This window comes from Alexandromys fortis, unplaced genomic scaffold (assembly GCF_014885135.2).
Source record: "Alexandromys fortis isolate MF-2015 unplaced genomic scaffold, M_Fortis_MF-2015_v1.1 scaffold_18, whole genome shotgun sequence".
Lineage (NCBI taxonomy): Eukaryota > Metazoa > Chordata > Mammalia > Rodentia > Cricetidae > Alexandromys > Alexandromys fortis.
Window position 1 is genome coordinate 11207621 of NW_026067897.1, and position 24390 is coordinate 11232010.

Here is a 24390-nt window from a genome sequence, read left to right on the forward strand (position 1 = left end):
TTAGTTTACTATAGAGGCTAATTGATAAGTATCAGCTAACTTATCCTGGGGTGGTCCTTCATGCATCCACGAGGTTAAGGCTTTCTTGTGTGTTGTTTCAGAGAGCAAACCTGGCTTACTTCAGGTTCCAAAAGGCACAGAGCTTTTGCTACCTCCTGGTCTGCAGTTTCTAAAATGACTTTTTCTACAAAGAACTTGTATGGAAGGCAGCTTTTCTTGCATTTGTTATGTTGTAAAGCAATGGCGACGCTCTCTCGGGGTTACAGCTGGAACTGTGCAGTGATTGTAGTTGAAGCTTCGGGTTTATAAGCTTCATGTGGGGGGGGCTTCAATCTGCCTGGAGAAATCAAAGCAAATGTTATTTTTAACTGGCGATTTGGAAGTAAATGATCTAATATTAGCCGGTGATGCGCTTTTCCTCAAAGCCTTGAGTTTTTCTAAAGAGCTTATTGGCTTGAAAGTAAGAGGAGAAATGCATTGCAAATGTTTAAGTAAGGGAACTATAGGGGTAGAGACAACAATATTACAAATTAACCTCCTAGGCAGGTGCTCTTTAAAAAAAAATCTATTTTGTTGCTTATTTGTTTTGAAAGAGGGTCCTGCCTCCCAGCCTCAGTATCACAACAGGCCTTGACCTCCACAGTGGTAACAGACATCTTTTCGAAGATCTCAGGGCCGACTTTTCTTCCTGTGAAATCTTGTATAAACTGAGTTTTGTTTGGAATGAAGACTGAAAACAGTACCGGGTTCAGAATGCATTTTCTGTCTTCTCTGTCTTGACTGATTTCTTCGAAAGATTCAGGTGGAGGCTAGAAAAAGTATTTGCACATTTTTTACCTGGGTTTCTCCTTCTGTTCGCGCTCGGCGAAGGGGACCTAGAATACCCAGAAAGTGGTGGAAAAGAAAACCCAAGGGCGCCCCACCGCTATTTGCACTCATTCCTGGAGATTAACTCCTTTTCTGTGTGAGACAAAGAACAAAGCTCTAGGAGTCGAAGCGTCCACATTTTGGCTTTTCTTCCCTCAGAGAAACCACCTCCCCTGGAGTCACAAGGTAGCGCTTTTCCTAACAAATCTATCAGAAAAATATGGCACTTTCCCAAGACTAGTCCCCTCCCCACCCTCTTACCTAGTTCTAACTTCTGCTGAGCATTCTCTTGACAGAGACTTTGGGAGGAGTGTTGGGGGCAACCTCACTGCAGACCCGCCCGCGGTGTGAGTGGACCATATTTCAGTTTCTTCACTAAAGGAGTGTTGGAAGCGGAGCTCACGACGTTATCAAAGCCAGCCACAAATGCCACATGTAAAGAAGCAAACATCCGGAGCGGCTTCCTGCAAGCCTTGCTTTCCTCAACTCTAGAGATTTACTGGGGTGGGGGTGGGTATCTGGAGTACGAGCCTGGCGCGCCTGTCTGCTGCGGCTGGCGGCAGCGGTGGGTGTCACAACTCGTACACTGCAGAAACTCTGGGAGGCTACTGACTGCGCCACGTCCCCAAGGGTCGAATGGCTGGGCAAAGAAGCGACAAAAGTAACAAGAAGCCGAGCCCGCGACCTCTTGAGGCTTGTAGCAAGCGGGTAGGTGATCAACAATGGCTCCCTAACAGAAGTCAAAGCTATGCCCTACCGCGAACCTCTGAGTGAGCTGTGATATCCCGCAGGTTTTGTGGGGGTTTTGGTGTTCGGATGTCCAGGGCCTGTTAAAAGACACTTAAGTCCATTGCGCAGGATCTGTGGACACCAAGGTAGATCCGTGGTCTTTGGAGGTCAAGTTCATGGGGGGGAAGAAAGGGGTGCACGGGCCGTCACCCTGGGGACCTCCCCCCCACCGCAGGCTCTAAGATAAAGAGATAGTAGTACAGTTGGACCACCTAAAACCAGTGAGTGCTTCTGCCTTCTGCACCTGCCTCTGGGAGCAAGGAGAGTAGCTGCGTGCCACAGATAGTCGTGCCCAAGGCTCCGCACCTTCCAGGTAGGGCCACGCAGAGCGACGTTGCCGATTGGCATGTGGCACCCGGTCACCAAACGGGCGCCGTCACTCCTCCTGTCTACCTTTTGCGCTTGTCCCCGGTCCCTGGTCAGTCCTGGGACCGTGATGGAGATCAAAATTCGCGAGCGGGACAGGAGAGAAAGCGAAGGGTGGGAAGAAAGATAGCGTCACCAGCCCTTACGGTGGTCCGGTGGTCCGTTAGGGTAAGACCTTGCAGTCTTGGCTACACCCACCTTTCCCACCAGAGCTGAGAAAATTCAACCCCAAGATTAAGTCGGGGACTGATTCCCCCACAAGGATGTGAGCGTGCATCCTAAGTGGGCGGGATCTCATGTAACCCTGTTCTGATTCCTCTCTAATTTGTGGCTCCTCTCCCTCCGGCTACCCCCAAGCCCCACCCTAGCAGCTGGCGACTCTTAAGACGGAGTCCTCCTTCCCGCTTGGCCCTGCCTGAGGTTTGCGCAGCGAAGCAGGAAATGCGCGGTTCCCGCTTCACTTCCCAGCTCAGAAACTGATCGGGAATGTTTCTTAGAACCCACATCCCCGACTGTGAACCCTAGATGAAGTATGGATTCTTTCTCTTTATTGCCTGTGGAACTTCAGGTTCTCTTGGTAATGTGGTCAGAGAGCAAGGAATAAAGCCTTGCTCACATTTCTCTGGGGTCTTCCTCGAACTTCCAAGGGAATTTAAAGTGTGTCTTGGGTTTTATAGGTGGTGACTACTTGGGTTTTGTAGGCGGTGTGTTACCATTGCTGTCACCCACACCCTAGAAGAGACCAGGGCTTTCTTGGAGAGTTATAATCCTCACCTGACATCCTGAGCCGCATATTCACTGTGAGCAGAGCGCTTGCGCTCCTACGGAAAGAGTGCAGAGGGGCAGGGCATGCTTCCCTGGAATGCCTGGTGTGGTGCCATTCCTTTGATTTATTAAAATCCAGCTGCACGTTCTCAGACTATGCTCCTATAATAATATGATCCCGGCAGGTGTAAGTGATGCTGACCACAGCGGGTCTAGCGCACTGTGCTTTGTTTCTGTAGCAGAGGCAGCAAGTGCCTTTCCACCCTGAAAACTCTGCTTCTAAGATTCCCTCTAGGAGGACTGACTTCATGGTGCCAGATGGTTGGTTAGGGCAAAGTGTGCATTCGGTGATCATAGAAAGGATCACAGTTAAGTAGGGTGGAGGACCTGCCACTCCTAAGGGCACTCATTACCTCCTGTATGCACCTCGCTGGAACCTAATTTAACTTCCAAAGCTTAAAAGCAGAAAAGAGAACATTAGGAAGCCTTTGTGGGTTCCGCAGCTGCTCACAGCTGAATATTACCTGAACGTTCTTCTCTATCCATTTGTTGGACTTGCCAACAGCTTTGACTTTGATTTATTCATAGCAGCACGGGTCCTTATGGTCACTTCATCTTTCGCCCAAGATCACACAATTCACCAGTCTTTAATGAATACTTAGGAAGAGCAGAATGGTTGTTGTATAGATCAGTCCTGGTGTCTTACTTCTAAGTGAAACACTAAGAACCATCTCAATAGACCGTTAATAACTCATCTATTTAGGCCAGTAGCCACAGGGTTCTGGAGAGTAATATTCTCTCCCCTTCTCCTTCAACAATTCACAACAATTCTGCAACTGAAATCACACATTACTGGACATTTAAACCCTAAGGTGATTCTTAATGCTTTCAGTGCTGAAATCCAGGCTGAAGGTACACGGATAGTTTTACACATACCTATGACACAAATGTAAATGTCTGCCTTTGGGGGCATTTTTGGAAGTAATCTTTGAAATTAATTTCTTCACAAACCCGGTATTGTTTACAAAGCAGTTTCCTGAGCTTGTCTAACACTCACAACTGTCCTGGAGGTTTGTGAGTCAGCTACACCTTAGTCTCCCAGGAGACTGAGGTAGAGAGAGGATGGGGGCTGGAGGTCACATAACAAGGCTTCTCGGACCATCTAATTTCCCTAGCTGTCAACAGTTACAGATCGCATTTTGAATTTCTTTCTGTGCCATGTTTACAAATAATGAGAGACAAATTGGAATTTCAAGATCTAAATAAAAAAAAAGAATTTGGTAGTGATGGATTAAGGATCCTTGGACAGGATGCAATGTTCTTATTAATTGGGTCGGGATAGTTTTGATATCAAAAATACAGCAATTCAAAGGGAAAGCATATCTGGACTATCTAGGGTTTCTTTTTTTTTTTTTTAAAGAGACAGACTAAGCCTTACATGACATTTCATTTGATTCTTGTCTCCGACAGACAAATTTTAATTTAGTTGAACTACATGAGGTCAAAGATGGACCTAAAGTTCATGTAAAAGGAAACCAAAGTTTTAACATTGTGTGCCATGTTCTCTCAGGCTGTAAAGACATGATAATCCATGACAAACCATTGAGATCTCATTCATCACCTATTTTAGCCACCATGCTTCGATATACATTATCAAGACTATTTTAAAGGCATAAAATACAGCAATTAGATAAATTATCTGTATTCTAATTGATCTTAAGGAGAGAAAATTTTTAATTATTTTGCTTTAAAACAGAAAATTAAAGTACAAAGCAATGTAGTGATTTGCTTGATGCTTCCAATAATCTCAAGAGATAAGGCTGTTCATCTAATCAACAAAGAATTATCCGGTCCCACTGAGTATACAGTTGAGTGCATCCCAACTTGTCTGGTAGTGAGGAAAAGCATGGGGGATGCAATCGCTGTTGCTAAGGACTGAGTTCTACTTCCGCAGCTCACTAGCTGCTTATCTTTGGAATGTCATGAAATCTTTTTAAAACTCATCTGAAACACCAATGACTTATGAGATTTTTACGACGATGAGAGAAGCCCATTGTTCATGAACTCTTTAAAACAGGGCCAGGAACGTAGGAAGTATGGACACATTTAAATGCCTGAAAATGCACCGAGAGAGAAAGAGAAGCTCCCTTTGTGCAGGGCATAGCAAATGGAGCTGCAGAACGAGTCTGACTCATAGCACACTACCATTCTGATAGAACTATCTACTACTGTCATGCCTTCGTCAAAGTTTATTGCAACTTCTTAGGGAGGCTGCTGTAAACTATTGTGTGTTTTCTGATTGTATTTGAACATGACCTTTTTTTTTAACTCTTGTAGTAAGAAAAAATTTGGGAGAAGACATATTAGCCTTCTAAAACCCAAAGCCTAGGAGCTTAGGCTCAGTGGTTAAGACACTGGATGCTTATCTAGATGACCTCGGTTTGATTCCCAGAACCCACATAGCAGCCCATAATCACCCCTAACTTTTGTTCCTAGGAATCTGATACCCTCTCTAACCTTTGAGGACACTAGGCATGGGGTGCACATACATACATGTAAGCAAAATGACCGTACACATAAAATAAATAAATCTATTAAGAATAAATAAATAAAACCCAAAGCAGCCTCACAAGAAAAAAATACACAGAATCATAAGATATTTAACATTCCATTTAAAAAAAGGAAAGAAACACAAAGAAACACCTTGCATGACAACACTTGCCTGCTTAAGCCTAGTAGGAGCCTCGATCCTTTCCCTGAATCTTTAAAAACAAAGTTAATTTTGGTGTCTATGCAGAGACACAGACACATCCGTGCTCTGCAAAGGATGGATGATCTGCACATGCTCAGATCTTCTGGTGCAGCCTGGGCCTTTCTGTGCTGCAGAGTAAAACAACTCCAGACTCTAGGCACGGTTGTTCAATAACTTGATGCCAGGTAAACTAGCAAGTCACTCAAATTCCTTCTACTCCGTTGTCTAAAAAAGTGAAAGCACCTGGTCTCAGCCCAGTGTGTCCAGAAAAAGAAGTAATCAGATGACCACGAATCTTCTGCAAAGGAAGGTGCTGAAGGACACAGCTGGTACACAGAGGCTGTGGGCTGTGTGCACCAGAGGACACAGGGCAAGAAGGATATACAGAAGATACTATGTGACCTGAAATGAGGTGGAGGCCAAGGCTTAAGACAGAATGGTGTTTTACATAGAGAAAACGTTGTTTTAAATTTATTGTGTCAAAAAAGATCTCATCTTTGACCCAAGGGAGCACAGATTCTGTTTGAGTGAGGTGAGACTAAATTTACCACAGTACAGTGTTGTTTAGTAAAACTAATTGTTTTCTTCAGTGGTTAGCTGAAAACTTGATCTTGGAAATAGAATTAGCACCTGCTCCTTTTTGATATTTTTCCCCATATTATTTCACATTTCCTTTAAAAACTTTCCTGGCATTTATGGGATACTAAGGCCGAGAAAAACGCCATACCCCACATCCTTCCCTCAAGTTCCAGAGTTCCTAGGGAGAGTTTAAGACTCAGAAACCTCTCTCACATGACACATGCCGACCTATAAATGAAAGTGATTTTAATTAATGCAACTGTGGAAATAAGAGGTGTTCTTTTAAAACAGCTTATTTTGCAAAATGGATAAACACACCATGGTCCCTTCACAGAGCGCCTCCAGCCTGTTCACCTTTTCTTGCTTAGCCCACCTCTCCTTATTTAAATAAACAAAAGACCCCTACATTGGTTCCTTTTTGTTTTTTTATAAATATCTGAAAATGCATAGAACATTTACGTATAGTAGTTAGTATACAAAACCTATATCACCTGTCAATAAGATAGTTCCATAAAGCTGTGGGTAATAGGTACTACATGAACACATACTATGGTTATATTGCTGTACCCGACAGGCTGAATTGTTGGTGTGTGTGGCATCAGACTTCGGAGCCCTTGGATGTGAATCTGTAGTGTTCCATCCCCACTGCACATTTCTGTTGTGGATTCCCCTAAAGTTCATGTGTGGTCATGTAACCAGTCACGGAATGAGTGTCATTAGTACCTGTCTTAGCTTGCTTTTCTGACGCTCTGATAAACACCATGACCAAAAGCAACTTGGGAAGGAAAGGGTTTTATTTCACAATCCATGTGGTCACAATCCATCACTGAGGGAAGTCAGGGCAGGAACTCAGATAGGACCTTGGAGGCAGAAACCGAAGCAGAGGCCACAGAGACAGGCTCTTTACTGGCTTGGGCTCGTGATTGCCAGTTGGCTCTCTTATACAACTCAGGACCTCCTGCCCAGAGGTGTACCATCCACAGTGATCTAGGTCATCCCACTTCAGTCACCAAACAAGAAATGCCCTATAGGCTTCGCTATAAGCAGTCTGATGGAGGCATCTTCTCAAAGGAGGCTCCTCTAGATCTTGTCTGACAAAAGCTCATGCAGGACACTCCCCTATGCCACGGTCAGCTAAGTCTGATTGCTGTCTTTTTTTCTGTGTCTGAGTGACAGAATTATCAAGAACATTTTGCTCTCAAGTCTCATCAATCTCCTGAGTAGCTATTAACTTTCAGAATCTTTTTTTTTTTTTTTGCAAGAATGCCCACAGCCTGGTCAGGCTGATGGTGATCCATGCATTCTTTGCAGGAACCCCATGGGAACGGTAGTGCACCCCAGTCTGGGTGTGCAATGCACTGGTGATATTCATCACAATCACCTGGTCAAGTTAGTGTCTGTTCAATGTCTCCACCTGGAAGTTGTTGTTTCCCCCTTAACACTGGGGGCTTTTTCCTAAAAGGGGGACGTTCTGTCATTATTCTAGTATCCTGCTTCTCTGCCTCCAGCTACTGGCCTGCACCTGCACTTGAACAGACGGCAAATGTCAGGAAAGACTGGTTTTCTACTCTGCTGTTCCTCATATACTCCTGCACTTCTTCCTTTTGTCTGCTGTTATTGGCACAGACCCACAGGTTAGGTGTTGAACAGTGGGTTGACTTTAAAAGCTAGCATTAGATGGGGTCTCCTGTTTCTTCAGATTTGACCTTCAGAGCACCCTTGAGCTTTCCCCCTCATCCTTTCATTCCTGGCCATTTCTGTCCATTCCCATACACCTGGCATAACCAGACAGTCCAGATTCACCTTGTACTTTCCTTGTCTCAACCTTGTCTCCAGGGAGTCAGAGGCATCTGTTTCCGGAAGAAAGCATTTAGAAGGGAAGTCCTGGGCTCTTCTGGATCCCGAGGCATAACTACTTCCTGCGTTGAGCAGACAGAAACATACACATATCTCCACACCACGCCCTTACCTGTGCCTTCCTTTTGCATTGTTTCAGTTGCCATGGGTCTCAGACTAGGAATTTTAGGTGGGAAATTCTAAAAATGAGCCATCAATGTTTTAAATACCTTATTATAGTATATTGTTATGATTATTAACTCCTTACAAGGTGTCATAACTTATAAATCAAGCTATCATTGGAATGTATATATAGGATGCACAGTAATATAGAGTTGAATATTATTCTTGACTTCACTTGTCCACTGGAGGATTTTGAGGCATATGCTTCATGGATATGGAATTTTGTGTATACAAGTCCGTACACGCACGTATACAACTATTTCTATGCACGTGCCTGTATACATATGCATATATATGTATGCCTTGAGTTGAGAATACATCCAGTTCCAACCCCATCCTAAGGTTCTTTCTAACTTGTTGACGTTATGCAGTAGTGTTATGCTGTATTACCAGTATTAATTCAAGGTATGTGTGCATGGGTGCAGAATCCATTTCCCACAATGAAAATCAAGAGACACCACATGCCCCTTTATGCCTCTGTACTTTCTCACAGTAACCATCTCCCAACCGCGCCATCTCCCAGTCTGCACTTTGTTGCCAGGCGTGCCAGAAATTCTGGGTGGCCCTTCTCCTCTTGCCTCCCACTCACAGAGTCTGAGATTATACACACGTTTCTCTATGTCCAGTTTTCTCATTAAAATTAAAGTAGCAAATGTAGCCATAAACAAATCATTTTCTCTTTTTTTTTCTGCTAGCAAATTCTTTTGGAATGGCTCAAAAACTGAATCAGAAATCACTTTTTTCTATTTGACTTGAAGAGGGTCCCTCACGGTTCTGAAATTACACTGTACAAGAGAACCAAAACCGAATTTCCTTGGGCTTGCAGGCCTCGATAATGAGAGACTAAAGATTAGCTTGACCTCACCGGCTTCCTTACCCAAAACTGCCAAAGCTCCAGGGTAGAAAACTTATCTAGGGTAGGCAAGGCCCTAGGTTCTACTCCCAGCACCACAGCTGGGATAGAATAGCTGAATAAATAAATAATTCAATAAGTATTTTTAAAGAGCAAAACAAAAATATGAGAAGAAAGAAGAAGAAACAGCCAAGGAGATTTTCAGAATTATTTATAGACTTTTTGAAGGCATACCTCACGGATTGTCACCATTCTGCCCTGCCCCCTCCGCGCACTCTCAGTGACCTCCCACAAAGAACATAATGAGTAGCAAGTCAGATTTCCTGACTAATCCCAAGAGCAGGGATTGGGCCATCTGATTTACACTGCTTCTGTGCATGATTGAACTCCCATGAGTCACTTCCATCCGCAGCAGGAGAAAGTTCAACGGGAAGACATGAAAAGGAAGATCAGCCGCCATGTCTCCAAAACGTGCTTGTCCAACTCTAAAATCTGCATTTGTTTGTGTGCTGCTGCCCCTGGGAAAAAGATCAGAAGCCAAAAACAGCGCACAGGTTCAGCTTCAGTCACATGACCAGCAAGAACACTCTGCTGGCTAGCATTATGTCAACTTGTGTCAACCTGAGTTAGAGTCACCAGAGAGGAGAGAGCCTCACTTGAGAGAATGCCTCCCTAAGACCCTCTATAAGTAATTTTATCTGTGATCAGTGAGGAAGGGCCAGTCCATTGTGGGAGGGGTCATCCCTGGGCTGGTCCTGGGTTCTGTAAGAAAGCAGGCTGAGCAAGCTCTGAGAGCAAGCCAGTAAGCCACACCCTTCCGTGGCCTCTGCATCAGCTCCTGCCTTCAGGTTCCAGCCCTCACTGCTTTCTGATGAACTGCTCTATGGAGTTGTGAGGGAAATAAACCCATTTTTCCCCAAGTTGCTTTGGTCATGATGTTTCATCACAGCGTTACTAATCCAAACTAAGATGGACACTTTCCCAGGCTCTTCCCTCTGGACAAGTCTCTCCTTTTCCCAGTGCACAGGAGACTCAGCCATACCTGGAAAGATGCCTCAGAGTAAAAGCAGCAGTCTCTGCTGAAGTAAAACCATAAGGGTGAATGAGCTGACAGATAGTAGTCAATGTGCATGTCATAATTGGTATGGCCATAGTAGGAGCTAGCTAGACTTGCAAAGTATATCTTCCATGTCCCCAGCAGTCAGTAACTAGAGGGTCTCTGTAAATCTGCTTTTGCCAGGACTTACTCTGTTTAGCAAATAAAATCATAATAGTTTATTTATAAAGATGATTAATAAGAATACATTTACTACTTTCCTAGGGAATTTGACTTGGGTGCTTTGGTTTTGGTTCTGGTTGTTTCTCACCAGGCTGGGGGTTGATTGAGCCTATGGCCTTCCTTCTACTGCCATACCTACTAGGCTGCATCCTTAGCTCAGCTTGAGCATCACTTTATGAGCAACAGTCAGTACACATTGTAACATAATAGTCTCCAGTTCCGGCTCGATCCTATTCAAACACCACATCCACAATGGTAGCCTCACAGTCTTCCAGGACCATGTGTCCCTTTTCCTATGACAAAGCCCCAGCCTGGCCTCCAGCTGTTCTAGAACTTGGCAAGATCTCCCTCCCTCAGAGCCTGTGTCCTCTCCCCTTTGGATGTTATTAAGTACACAGAGCATTTTCCATGGTGATCCCTGTCTACTCTGAGACCCCGCCACCCATAGCAGTCAGGCTCCCTCCTCTTCCTCAAGCCTCTGCCCCTGTTCTCCCTCCTGCATCTTATTTCTTTGCTTTTTCTCTAACTTTGCCCCGTTAGTGCCAGCTCCCTTGGAAGTCACTTGGCATGCCTTGCACTCAGTACTGCAGTATGCAAGACAATGCCACCAAATCTGTTGATTGTCGGCACTTTCTCTGAGCCCTTCAGTTGGACTGAAGCCCAGGGAGATTTGATTGCACTTTCTCGTTTCTCCTTTTGTACCCCTTGAATACTCTTCGCTCTTAGAGCCTTTATCAATTGTACCGAAGCCTCATTAGGCCTCTAAGAGAGGCACCGCCACGAACATGTTTCTCATTAACAAAGTATTATCTCAAAAGGTAACTAAGAACTCTCCAAAGAAGGGTGCTGCCTCTAAGAGCCTCTAAATAATTTTGACTGGCTAGGTATCTTAATCTAGTTGCCCATTAATTGTGTTTGTTTTTGATTAAGAATATGATTTTCACCTGCTCCCCCGGCACAGCCAGCCCCATGTTTGGAGAAAGCCAATCTCCCATCCTTATATCTGCAGTGTCTTCTTTGAAGGTGTTTGCAGAGGGAATGAGAGCCCAGCTATCACCTGGAGCCAGGGCTGGGAAGAAGGAATCTCTGTGAAGCCACCTGCAGGTCCGCTAAGATTCCTACACTCAGGGCAAACAAGGAGATCTGAGGATCAGGCTCCCGTCCCACCCCCTTTGCTCTGTGCCTTGATTACTACTGTTTCTCAGGAGGAGGGGAATGGCTCGGTCATTTTCAGTAGGAGCCACAATTTAGTATTATAAGTTCATTAAAGCAGGGTTTCTTGGAGCCCGTCTGTCCACCAATACCAATGGTCCTTTCTTTTCAACTTAGGCACAATCATACTTTTCAGCAAACGATGAAATCACCAGACAAATGAAAGCTCACAAAATACACATTGCATATGACAGGCGGCTGGAGTCAAATGACTGGAGCAGGAATTGCTCCCAAGATGCCCCCTGCTTGCTGCGTGGAGGGGCAAGGGTGTTCTATGCTGCCCCCGCAGGTCTGGTAGAGACAGAGATAGGTCTTCTCATCAACAGACCAGGGGTCTTACAGGAGCAGCCCGCTTTCTTACCTTTTGCCATTTTGTCACTAGCTCTAAATTTAAAAGGGAAGGAGAAAAAAGATATTCATCTATAACAGTAACAGGAAAGCGCGCATCACTGCTGAGCACAGGTGAAGGTCGCTGTGGAAAAGCTGGGCCCTTTATGGTCGGATCACCACCCCCAGGAGTGCAAACATGGAGCTCGTGGCGTCTCTGCTGGGATGGAGTTTAGGTGTGTCTGGGGTAAAAGGGCTGGCGGAAAGGGAGAATGAGAGATTGCAGGTTAACATAACCTTGCAGTGACCTGCTTCTCAACCACACGGCTGAATTCTTTCTTCAGCTGCCAAATATTTAAACCCATTTTTACTAACCGTAGCTCCTCCTGCACATAAAATATTTCTCTTTCTGGTCCACTGATGAGGTCTGATTTGGGGGGCACTGGAGGCCCTGGCAGCAGAAGTCACAGGCAGCTTTGTCATCACATCTGTTGCCCTGGCAACTTTGGTGGCATCAGCCCCCTCCCCCACCTACCCCGTGACTCAGCCTGAGAGACCTAGGCTCACAGACAAGTCCACTTCAGGGAGGTGCTGTCTGTCTGTCCCTCTAGGTGGCCAGGCTTAAAGACATGCTTTCTACCTTCACAAACATTCAGCAGCTGCCTTTCTCAGTGACCTTGAAATACACTGATGTTGGGTTCCCTCTTCCTGTTGCTGACACCTCAGGCAAACAGTCATGGTGGCAAATTTCCACACACAGGAAGTACACAAACATGAGTGCCCTTCCCCAAGGATTACCATTCTAATCCAGACAGTTATTGTAAGCCTCAGAGTTTATAATGGTCATTTGGCATGCGAGTGGGTGCACAGACAGATGCTTGAGTGATTTGTCTGCAGATGTTTTACTTTAAATGGCAAGCAGCTATATTCCCAAATGTTCTTAAACAATGCAACTAGTCCCTCAGAATTTCTGTGTAGCATTTCTGGAACGCAAATGATCACTGAATTGCGTTATCTACTTTCCATATCTATACATTTCCTCAAAAACTGAGCATTCGTTCACAGTTGTCTTCCCATAATTTTGAGCGAGAACTTTTGAGTGGTAATGTGGGGTGTAAAACTGTGATCCTGTCCTAATTGAGAGAGCGTGGGAAACTGCACAAAGAAGAAAGGGGAGTTCTCTTGTAGATTCATTTTTTGATATAATGGAGTTACAAAATATATTTAAAATAGTTTATTGCTTTATGAAACGTTGTTATAGTACAGCTTCTTAAAGGACATGGATTTGGGAATTTTTTTTACTTATTGTATTTTGAAAAATATAATAATACCATATACTTCACAGAGTATTTTTGTATATGTACTTCAATTTGCTTTAGAAGTAACCTCGCCAGTAGATGTTCCTACTGCTTCCAATTTGTTTTCCAAAGGAAATGGAGTTTGAGTGAAGGGTGACTCACCCAGAGACACAGCAAGACAAATTTCAGTTTCGCTTGATGACTTGGGCTTTCTCTGTCATCCATACCATTACTTCACACAAGCAAAGGAATGGCTCCCCCATCTTCAGGTGAGCCAGTGTATCTTTCTCCATGGCTTGAAGTCGACTCACTTAGACTTCAAGTGCACTCCAGTGGGGAGGGGTGAATATGTGCCGTTTGCTTCTTGTGAGTGTGAACGTGTGTGAGCCTGTGAGCATGTGTGTGTGTGGGGGGTTAAGTGTGTATGCATGAGTGTAAGCACGTGATCATGTGTGTTCCTGTGTGTGCTAAAGGCTGGTCTCTATACATGTTAGGCAAATATTTGACCACTAAGTTACTTTTATATAACTTTTTCAATACTATGCTTTGAATAAAATATTTTTTGCAATAGTACTCTCTATGACTAAATCCCAATAACAAATATGAGACTATCGAGTGTACTAGATTTAGCTTATAAACTCTGATAAGAGCACATACTTCAAGTTGGTTCCCCAACTCTTTCCAAAGGGGGTTCTCAGTGGATCTGCAGAGGGCCTTTGGAATCTGTACACCAAGCATTGTGGAGTTCTGTTCCCTAGTCAAAGGTTATGCTGTTTTATCATATTATAAGGACTATTTATTTATTATTTGTTTATTATGAAGGAGTTAGGAAGGTTGCATGTGTGTGTGCTTGTCTGGGTGCAGGAGGGAATCAGAATTTGACACTGGGATGTCTTCTTGAGTTGCTTCTCCACTTTGTTTTTTGAGACAGGATCTCTCACTGAACCTGGAGCTCATCGATTGGCTAGACTAGCTGATCCATGAGCTCTGGGATCATAGTTGTTTCTCCCTCTGGGATTTTGTGAGTGTTGGTGATCAAACTCGGGTGCTTGTGCTTGTACTGGAGGTGTTTTTTATCCACTGAGAAAGCTCCCCAGTCCCATGTGGAAAGTTTTCAAACAGAGGTTGGAGGCGGGGCTTGTTGATAGAGTGCTTACATCTGAAGGACCCTGGGCTTAGTCACCAGTACTGCTGGGAGGAGGGGGCGCTCGCTAGCTTTGGTCCTTAAACCCTGGCTATTTGTAAAACTGTGAGGACGTCTAAGAAAGAAATCTTGCTAACTTCATCCATCACTTTTTTCCATAAAATAGGTGTAGCCTGGGCTCCATTTCTGAAAATGAGTGTGCATAGTTGATACCCAGAAGCACTGTACAATTCCGAGACTAGCGATCCTTCTTTGTGAGTTTGAAAGGGCTCCTGTTAATTTTTACAATTAGACATTTCATCTTTAAAACATCACGAATGAGTAAAGAATCCTGTCATAGAGGATCACACATTGCTTGATTCTGTTGGTATGAAATGCCCCTCATAGGTCCTACATAGCGGAGCAAAGGCTATGGGCTGCTCAGAGCGGGAGGGGTGGGGGGATAAGAACTGGGTTCTTTGTGGGTGGTGAAAGTACTGTAACTTCATAGCAGTGGGTATTGCATGGCACAGCATCCTGAAGCTCACCAAACTGTATACTTAAAACAAGCAAAGTTTATTCTATATTAATTTATCTCAATAATGCAATTACCTTAAAAATTAGAAATAAGAGGCGATCTGGAAGAAACACAAATATTGAAGATCTGGTTCGGAGCTGAAAACCAGCTTTTCTGTGATAACACAGCCAGGATTTCCCCCAGCAGCATGGTCCGCCCCGGGAGTAAACAGACCCTCACCCCCACCAGAATATTTTGTAGGAAAACATTCTTCTGTCCATAAACTGTTAGACCGGCAGATAAAAATGTAAACACCAGGGTTTACTGGAAACTAATTCACAGATAGTTCCAAAAGAGGTTTTTGATTAGATTTTAGTTTGCCTAAAGCATTGTGCAAATTCATTTTAGAGTCTTAAATGAGATTTCTTCTGTCTGTCTTCCTGCCTGCGATGAGGAAATGCCTTCTTGGCGGCTCACGCTCCTTTTCTCGGTTTTATTAGCAAGTGGCAAGGAGGCTTCAGGAATTCCAAGGGACTGAAACAATGGATAAGCTTACCGTCTGTCAATCAAGTTCAGCGTGATATGAGTAACTGCAAGGGTGGAGGAAAATCTACTGAGCATGTCCTCTCTGTCCCCAGACAAGCGGGCTGGACCGTCTATTTTTATCAAACATTCCCACCCTTCTTCATGCCGAGGCTTGAGGAATTTCAGAATTTCAGATAATCTCCAGTGACTTTATGTATGTCCAGGGACAGCAGCAGCCTGAAAAATACTTGTGTAGGAGAAAATTTTCCTGGGTCGTGGATCTTTTGCTTTCTCCTCACGGTGAGATAACACAGCTTTACGAAGAGCCTTACAGGCACGTGTCCGCTGACCGCGTACTGTGGGAGATGCTTTCGCAGGAGCCTGCAAAGTAAAGGACTTTGCTTGCCTGGCTCGATGCTAGCCAGTTTGGTTTCATTTAAGAGTGCATACAGCAATATGCGGACATTTGGAAATCAGGTCTGAAGATGTGGCTCGGTGGTAGGGGACATGCCTAACATGCTCACAACTCTGGGTTGAATTCTCAGCACCACAGAGACAAAAGAAAGCAAACAAAGCAGAAATCGCTAATGTTCTAGAGATAGCGACCAGCTCACTGTAAATAGAGGTATCACGGGTACGCGGTTGGAGACATTCCCCAGCACTGAGGTGTAGCAATGTTTGCCAGTGCCCATAAATACCTAACTTGTCTTTTCTGCCTCAAACGGAAAGATAGCCCTAAAGTTGACTGAGCTAAACCTTCTGTTTGGAAGCATTTATTGGAAGAGAAAATGAGACTCCCTGTAACATGAAGTCATAAGCCTTACCACTCCTTTTGAAACCCGGAAGTTGTCGTCCTCCTCCTTCTCCATATCAAACAAGTCAGACATCAGAATCAGAATGAAAGATTCTCGCTCCTCTTGGTTCTTGTATGAACGTCCATTTTGCAGAACTTAGTCATTTTTACTTTGGTCCAGGGGGAAAGAATTTAGCTGTCTGGAAAAAAATCAGGTTCCTTCCTCTCTCTCTCTCCCTCCCTCCCTCCATCTCTCTCGCTTTCTCTCCCTGTCCCCCATTTACTTCTGAGACAGGATTTCGATGTATTGCCCTGGCTGTCCTGGAAATTGCTCTGTAGACCAGGATAACCTCAAACTCAGAGATCTGCCTGCCTAAACCTCCTGAGTGCTGGGACGGATGGCATGCATCATCAGCTCTCTTGAGAGCCAAGTAGATGTTCTACTTTTCCACTTTAGCAGATTGCTCTAAAATAAGATAATATAAAAGGAATTATCCACTGTCGCTAGGCTGTAGGATCGCTACTCTAAACAGAAAACCACTATGAATGAGATTTAAAACCCAAAGACAGGCCACTTGTGTAGTTCCCAAGCCAGCTAACCGGCCAACCTAGGAACGTGGGCTGAAAGGGATCCGCACGGCTATACACGTGTGTGTGCAATTATTACACTCTGTATTTCCTTTCCTGCTTTCAGAAAGTTGATCGCTAGAAGATAGTTTAACAGTTTGTGTCTTTTATTCTGGAGTTATTTCTCCTAATTTCAGAAGACATTGCATCATCATACTGCTCGATACCATATTTGAATCAGGAGGATCGAGTGTCTGCAAAATGAAATGTCTGTGGTTCAGTAATCAGCTCATTAAATCCCAGCATATTTTTATTTATAGCCCAATCTGAATTGGGAATCCTAGAATTTTCTACCATTTCCAGATCACTGAACTTTGCCTCAAGTGGGTTCTAAAATTGAAAGCAAATTTTTAATCCTATAAATTTATTTCAAAGCGTTAGTCAGTAGAAAGTATTCCCCAAGATAGCTAGCAAAATATTGTATTTTATTAAATATTAATTCTATTTTAAATAAAGATGATTTATCTCTGTGAAAAAGGGGGGGGAGAACTTTGAATTGTAGAATGTAGTCCGTTTGGGCAGCGTTACTGAGTCAGATCAAACACAGGCTCCTTGCCCATCTACACGGACATGCTAAGCTGACTCCAGCCCTGATTTGTGGGCCCATTATGGACTTCACAAAGTGGTCAAGGTTGCTTTTCCAGTCACTCAGCCAGAATCGATAAATCTCTCGCTTGTCATGCGCTGTACGCCCTGTCCTGGTTAATCATGTATGTACGAGGCACAGAACATGAGGCGCAGAGGTTTCTGACGGGGGCCAATTTCTAACTACCACACCACTCAAACCTGGAAACAAAGGGAAACCGCTTCTGCCTGCTGTTAAGGCATGTTTTCAACTCAGAACCACAAATAATCCTGCTGGCCAATTTCCAGGGCCAGAAATAATAATAATGAAAAAAACCAGGGGAGAAAGCCATCTTCTAACGTTGTGCTGCGGAGCCCCAACATCTGGAAAATCTTTAATAGCTCCACAGATAAAGACATGTATCCGTGCCTGGCGTGTGCTTATTGAGGTGTTTTCTGAATTCCAAGTGCCAAACCTTACATCTGTGTGTTAAGTGGAGGAGCGCTTGTAGCCAACGAGAGAAGCCCCTCCCTCATCCTGGCTCATTTTTCTCTTCTCTGGATGATGCTATTTATATTATGATGTGAACTCGGAGGTCCTTTCTAATGGTGAATCGTGTCATGTACTTCAGAGGTGTTTATTCAACCGAATTCTCCCTGAGGCCACTGAGGATGCTATTTTGGGTGTCTAAAGTAGGTCCTCCTGGCTGCCCAGATCTGTCTTGGACCCGTGTCTCAGTCGCTTGCAGAGTTTGGGAACAATCCTCTTTCTTGTTTCTTCCTGTCTAAAACAGGGTGTGATTTATATGATTCTTCTTCTTTTTTATTTTTATTTTTTTTGGTCCAGTGCTGTAGGTAGAATCCAGGGTCTCTGAGTTCACCGCAAGCCCTCTATAGCTCAGCACAGTACAGCCCTAAGTGACTCGTAAGTACCGATCAGCTTTTGTGTGCTATGTTATTAATCTCTGGATGGCAAGGAGACTTAAAAAATTCTCATATTTTAAAAATAAACGCAGAGCATATTTTCAAGTTGTCTAGTGCCACTATCCACAAAAAGCACCTGGTTGCAGGAGGCTCAGGATTACGTCCTGGCATCTTCATTCTTACCTAGCATGCAAGAAATTCTCATTCCGATGGCTCATTAAATCAGGAATGGGGCAGCTGGCCCTGGGCTTTCCACCCAGAGATGACCAAGAAAGTCACACATGTATTTGCACGTATACCTGCACACTATTTATTAATTTCGCAGCACTGAGACTGGAAGTGAAGGCCTCGAGCCACAACCCCAGCCTAAGACTCTGGGAATGACTTTACTGAGGGTATTGTCAATATGCGGCATGAAAAACAAAGGTTTTGCATTGAGGAAATTAACAAATATAGCAGACAATCCAAGAAGGAGGAGTGAGGGTCCCAGTCGAGGAGAATGTCCACAATGTAGCCCTTCCCGCTTCTCCATGAAAACAGAGTAAGCACAGGAGACGAAGAGGGAATGATGTTCTCGCCTTAGCTTTACTGGAAGTTTCTCACAGCCACAGAACAAACATTTCGACTGTAAATACCACAACAACCTGACATTTACTCGACCTAGACACGAATAATTCTATATGCTCTAACACCGTGGAGTGCTGCTATGTCTCTTCTCTGGTTGTGCCTTTTTTTTTTTCTTTTTCAGTTTTTCTGGAACTTACTCTGTAGGCCAGGCTGGCCTTGAACTCAGAGATCTGCCTGCCTCCGACTCCTGAGTGCTGGGATTAAAAGCTTGCCCCAACCACCACTCTCCAGCTCTGTAGCTATTTTTAATTGAAGTTACAATTTAATGATGGTGATTCATTTTTCTTTTTTAAAATGTTTTTAGAGACTTATTTTATTATGTTTTATGTTTGGGGTGTTTTGCCTCCCTGTATGTGTGTGTCTTATGTGAGTGTCTGGCGAACTGCCATGGGGCTACTGGGAATTGAACCTGGGCCTTCTGCAGGAGCAGCAAGTGTTAACTACTGAGCCAACTTTCCTAGTTCTTTATAACAGTTCTTATTGAGATCTAATTCTCATTTTATAGAATCCATTTTAAAGTGTCCACTTCAGTGGTTTCCACTATACTCACAGATGTACCTCTGTCACCACCGTAAGTGTTAAAATATTTCATCATCTGCCAAAGAAATGTGTAGGCACTCCTATTTACCCTAAACCTGACCCTGGGAAGTGCTGAACCAGTATCTGTCCTCTGGTTTAGTCTATTGTCAGCACTTCACATAAATGGGAACCTACCTGGTCCTCTGTGACTGCATTCTCTCAGCAGTGACTCCAAGGCTGATGGGAGCTGCTAACATGGACCTACTTCATTCTGTCGGTGCATATTCAGTAACATTCCTCCCTATGAGTATGGCACACTCTGCTTACTTTTCATCAGTGGGTATGCCATTGATGAGACAATTCCAATTGTTTCCGTTGTCTCTATCTGGGGCCACTACAGGTAAAGCTACTTTGAATACGTATGCACAAGTTTCTTGTGCACATCACACTTCCAAGTTTCTTAGGGTAGAACAGTGGGCCATACGCTGACTGTAACCATCTAAGCCGTGTCTAGACTCTTTTTCAAAGCAGCTGCACTATTGCAAATATACTAGCTATACATTTGGGGTTGGATTCTCCTAATCCTCGTTAATACTTACTGCTACTTATTTTGTTTATGACTGCGTTTGTCCCTTTAAAAAAAATTCTTGTCTGATTTTTGAGATGGTGTCTCTCACATAGCTCTAACTGTCCTGGAACTCACTATGTAGACCAGGCTGGCTACCAAGAGCTGGGATTAGAAGCATGTGCCATCATGTCAAACTATCTAACATTTCAAGAAGTCTGACAGTATTAAAGGGGCTTCCGTTGCTGAGTAGCTGTCCAACTTTCCCGGCTTTCAGTCTCTGCCCATTGGAGAGCATCTTCCTGCTTCCCCAGCTAGGGTTAGCCGCTTTCTCTTTTCCATCGCTGTGAACTGGCTTACCTTATGCCACATAGGATTTGCCCTGTATGGATGGCTTGATTCACTTAGCACAGGATTTCCAAGACTCAACACATGTTACATCAGTATCAGAGTATCTTTCCTTGAAAGACTGAATAATATTTCTCTGTATGATTAGACTCTATTGAGTCAAATGTTATCATGGTTTAAGGTAGGAGTCCAACTTTCTTATTTAATATAAGCAAATTCAGTTGTGTGAGCATTATCTGTGACCTACTGATCCCCAATACAGAGAAGTATTGGAATTTAAAATTCCTTTATTATTTTTAAACTCTTGAATGCCAAAAGAGAAGAATCAAGATGCTGTTTCAAAAGATTTGCCTTGTAGATGATCTTATGCACTCAAGATAAACAGTGAAAATAAACCATGTAGTATCATCTTTCCTGTGATTGCTAGGTTTTCCATTCTCACTGCACTTGGGGGCTCTGGGCACTAACAGGAGCTGTAACTTAGAAGGTCTCTGTGTCTATCCTTGCCGCTACCAGCTTCAGCTGTAGTAGCTTTCACCAAGCACAAATACACGTGCAAGAACTGCGAACAATCACTTGTGCTTCTGAGTTGCCAATAGGTGGCACTAGCCATTTAGTCAGCATGCCTTTAGCGTCCTCGGAGCACTGGGAAGACAAACCACAGATGAGCAGGACAAGGATGATCCCTTTCTCTCATCCCAATACAGTTAGATTCAAATTGATGGTCCATAAAGACAGTTCAGCTGACAGCAGCAGGGACGTGGTTCCAGACTGGAATTGTCCCAGAACTAGAGAGAGAACCCTCTGCCCTGTTCATACTGTCCTTTGTCCTGTTGTCTCTCTGTCCTGTCTGTGTTGTCCCCCGTGGTCACAGATGCAATAATCTTCCTCTTGGATCTACCTAAGGGAAGAAAAAAGTATCTGGGAAAACTGGAGGATTCTTAATATTTTTTAATTCTTGCGGGAAAATTGATGGCATTATAGAAGGCGGGACGTACTGGCTCCAGAGAGGTTGTCGCTGACAAAACATAAGGCGATTGATATTGAGGCAGGATTACATATCATGTGTATCTCTTGTGTGGCTGTAATAACAGGTGTCAGTCTCAATCTCTGGGAAATTAAAATGTGTGTGTGTGCACACATGTGTACATAATTGATGGATTGACGGCTATATTGAGAACCAGGATAATTCCAAAACTCATCTACTTTCACAGCATACACGTTGAAGTAATACTGCGTATCTAACACAGGGCCTCCACTCTGTTTAATTCTTACCTGTGGTGTCGTATCACGGAGAAATTGTGGTTAAGCAGATGAACATGACGAAAGTACTGTGTCAATAGTAGGTACCCCAGATATACTTACTATTCAGAATTAAATGTGCTAAATAACTGTGTGGGTACTGATGGGATGAGTACCCAGGGCCTCACGAATTAAGCAAGTGTCAACCACTGAAATTCTTCCCCATTCCCTGAATGCTTTTTTTTTTTCTTTTTGATACAGCATCACTTGTGAAGACGGACGCTAAAAAGAAATCCCACGCTAGTTCAGAATTGAGTATAATAAAGGGTTATTTATTTAGGGGTAGACTCACAGATTGGAAACAGCAACCAAATCCTGCAGCAGGAAGAGAGAGGGAACACTACTTTTACATTGGCATTTATAGTATAAGAGGCTACACCCAAGTGGGTGGGTAACTGAAAGGCTACTGACGGTAGGATTTCCCACAGCAAACTTGTATCCCAGGCTGGCCTTGAACTAAGCTGGTCAAGGATGACTTTGAATTGTTGACCCTCCTGCTTTCACATCCTGAGTACTGCTTGTACCACTGAGCTGGTTTTTGGGACACCGAGGCTTAAGCCCAGGGCTTCAAGCATACCGCCACACTCTAACGGCTAAGCCACATCTCCAGCCTCCACAATGTTTCTGTTAGTGGAAGTCATGCTCTCCACACAGTAATGGGTGCTCCTCAGGCCCCTGCATCAATAAGACATAAGAACCCTGCGTTGTGGTTGCATTCCTATTTTAAGACAAGGCCTTGCTGTGTAGCCCAGGCTAGATTTCAAGCCTGAGATCCTCTTGTCTTGGGCTCCAGAGTGCAGTCGCATGCCAACACAGCTGGCATATTGCAGGATCCAAACTCTTATTCCAAATCCTTTCTGCCTATTATAAAAACAATGAACTGCACATCTGTATCTTAGAGGCATCTCCTACAGTACCCTGCAAGCAGATATTGAAATGTGAGCACAAATGTATTTCCGCTAAGAAAATGAATTAAATTTAAAAGAGAACTTAACATCCATTTCCCCTGTCTGATAGATTGAAAAATGACTGTCATTCACATGCCTGGATTTTGTTGTTTTAGAATTTGACTTGAGGGATCATAGACCGACCAAAGGATTCATTTAGTCCACGGGATCCTCACATCAAAAGTAGACTGCCCTTTGTATGAATGCTCTTTGGAGCGTGGAAAAGAAGGCTTCCCATAGCATTCTGGAACAGAAAGTATGACTTTTCATTTTCTTGCTGTGTGCTTATGCATTTAGCAGGACTTCGCCCAAGATGTAGGAACCTGCTTGAGGGAAAGAGTGTAGCTCCCACCTACTGCCAGCCAATAAACGCTACTGATGCTTAAGGACAGGAACACCCACTGTGGGTGCAGGTCAACAGGCTCAGGCCCATGGACAAAGCTCCAAAGGAGACGATCATGACACTGCAGGAGTCACGCCTCACTGAATTTCGCAAAAGCGGCATTCAGGCTGGAATACAGATTCTGAGTCACGTGACTCCACTTAGGCTGGGTTTACCTGTATTTTAGAGCTGAGTGGATTTTGGAGTTGCCGATAAGGAACAGTAGACTTGTGTGTGTTCTACCACTGGTTATGTTTCAGAACAGTTGCTTCTTGATTCCTCAGGGTGTGGTCCTCTGTGAACTGTGAGGTGGCTTATCTACATGCACCACCTTAAACAAGCATTCTTAGAGGGGCAGCTATAGCAGTCAGCTCTGGCTAATTTACGCAAGAATGGGATTGATGAGGGTAGAGGAGCCTGCAGGAGAGGATGCCAATCATTACCTAGCTAATGAGGGCAAATGGCCTGAACCTGTACAGTGCTACATCTTGGCCCTGGTGCTTGTTACAAGTGGCCCAGGGGAAATCACTCAGAGCCTCCCATCTTTAAAGTGGTTGTCTCCCTATTGAGATGTTGTAAAGCCAGCACTGGCCTTCCTCTGTACTTGTGAGAACCCCGACATCTAACCCAACCTGGTAAATCTTTAGCTCAATCTATTACCCTTAGCCACCCTTTGGAGGGAGTGCCTTCACAAAGGCAGACACATTGGCAGAAGAATGGATTCCCCCCATCACCACCAGGCAGGGCCAACACAGGTGCAGAGAAAGATCACAGAGTTTGACCCAGGACACAACTCGCTTTCCTGTCTCTCTTGCTTCCTTGAAGCCTCCATTTATTCCGGACCTAACATCTGAGGCCAGACAAACTCATTCAGGCTGAAAATGCTGAATTTGGATAAGAATGTGAATAAAATTGTAATATGTGTGCATGGAATTCTCAAAGGATAAATAAAATATGCTCAAAATATCTCTTTAAAAAGTGTGTTTCAAATACATTACTGAGGGCTTTGTTGACAATAGGATCCCCCCCATCAGGGATAGAGATAGAATGTGAGCACCCCAATTTCTACCCCTGGGATGCATTCTCTACTGTGTTAGCTAGTTTCCCTTAATAAGTCTCAGATCATCACCAGCCTGACCCTGCCAAAGTGCATGCTCAGCCTGCCCGGCGATAAGATTCTTGCTACCAGAGACCTCCCTTGAGCCCAGGAACATGGAGCAATGTCTACATGTCCTGGAGGTTTACATGGAGGCGTTGTGGCTAGGGTGGTGACAGCAGGGAGGATGGAGGATTTGGAGATGTCAGGGCCAAATCTGTCCAAAGCCACAGAAGCATATTAGGTGCCAGAAGCAGGGAGGAAGACAGATGAAGTTCGTAGTCTGATACTCATGGGAAAGACACTGGTCAGAGAGTAGTTCTACCTCCCCAAAAGAGGGGGTCCTGTAGAGACCACTTTCTCCTCCCCCTGGAAGCACCGAGAAATTTGGAACACCACCAGGAGGAACGTTGCAATATAGTAAG

The 24390-nt window shown here is 44.2% G+C and overlaps 1 long non-coding RNA gene across 1 annotated transcript; it reads left to right on the plus strand.

Moving 5' to 3' along the window:
- The first annotated feature begins 1133 nt into the window (after window positions 1-1133).
- Window positions 1134-24001, plus strand: LOC126515794 (uncharacterized). The gene is made up of 3 exons (XR_007595925.1): window positions 1134-1969; window positions 18103-18180; window positions 21742-24001. It is a non-coding gene; the product is annotated as an uncharacterized lncRNA (long non-coding RNA).
- The last annotated feature ends 389 nt before the right edge of the window (window positions 24002-24390 follow it).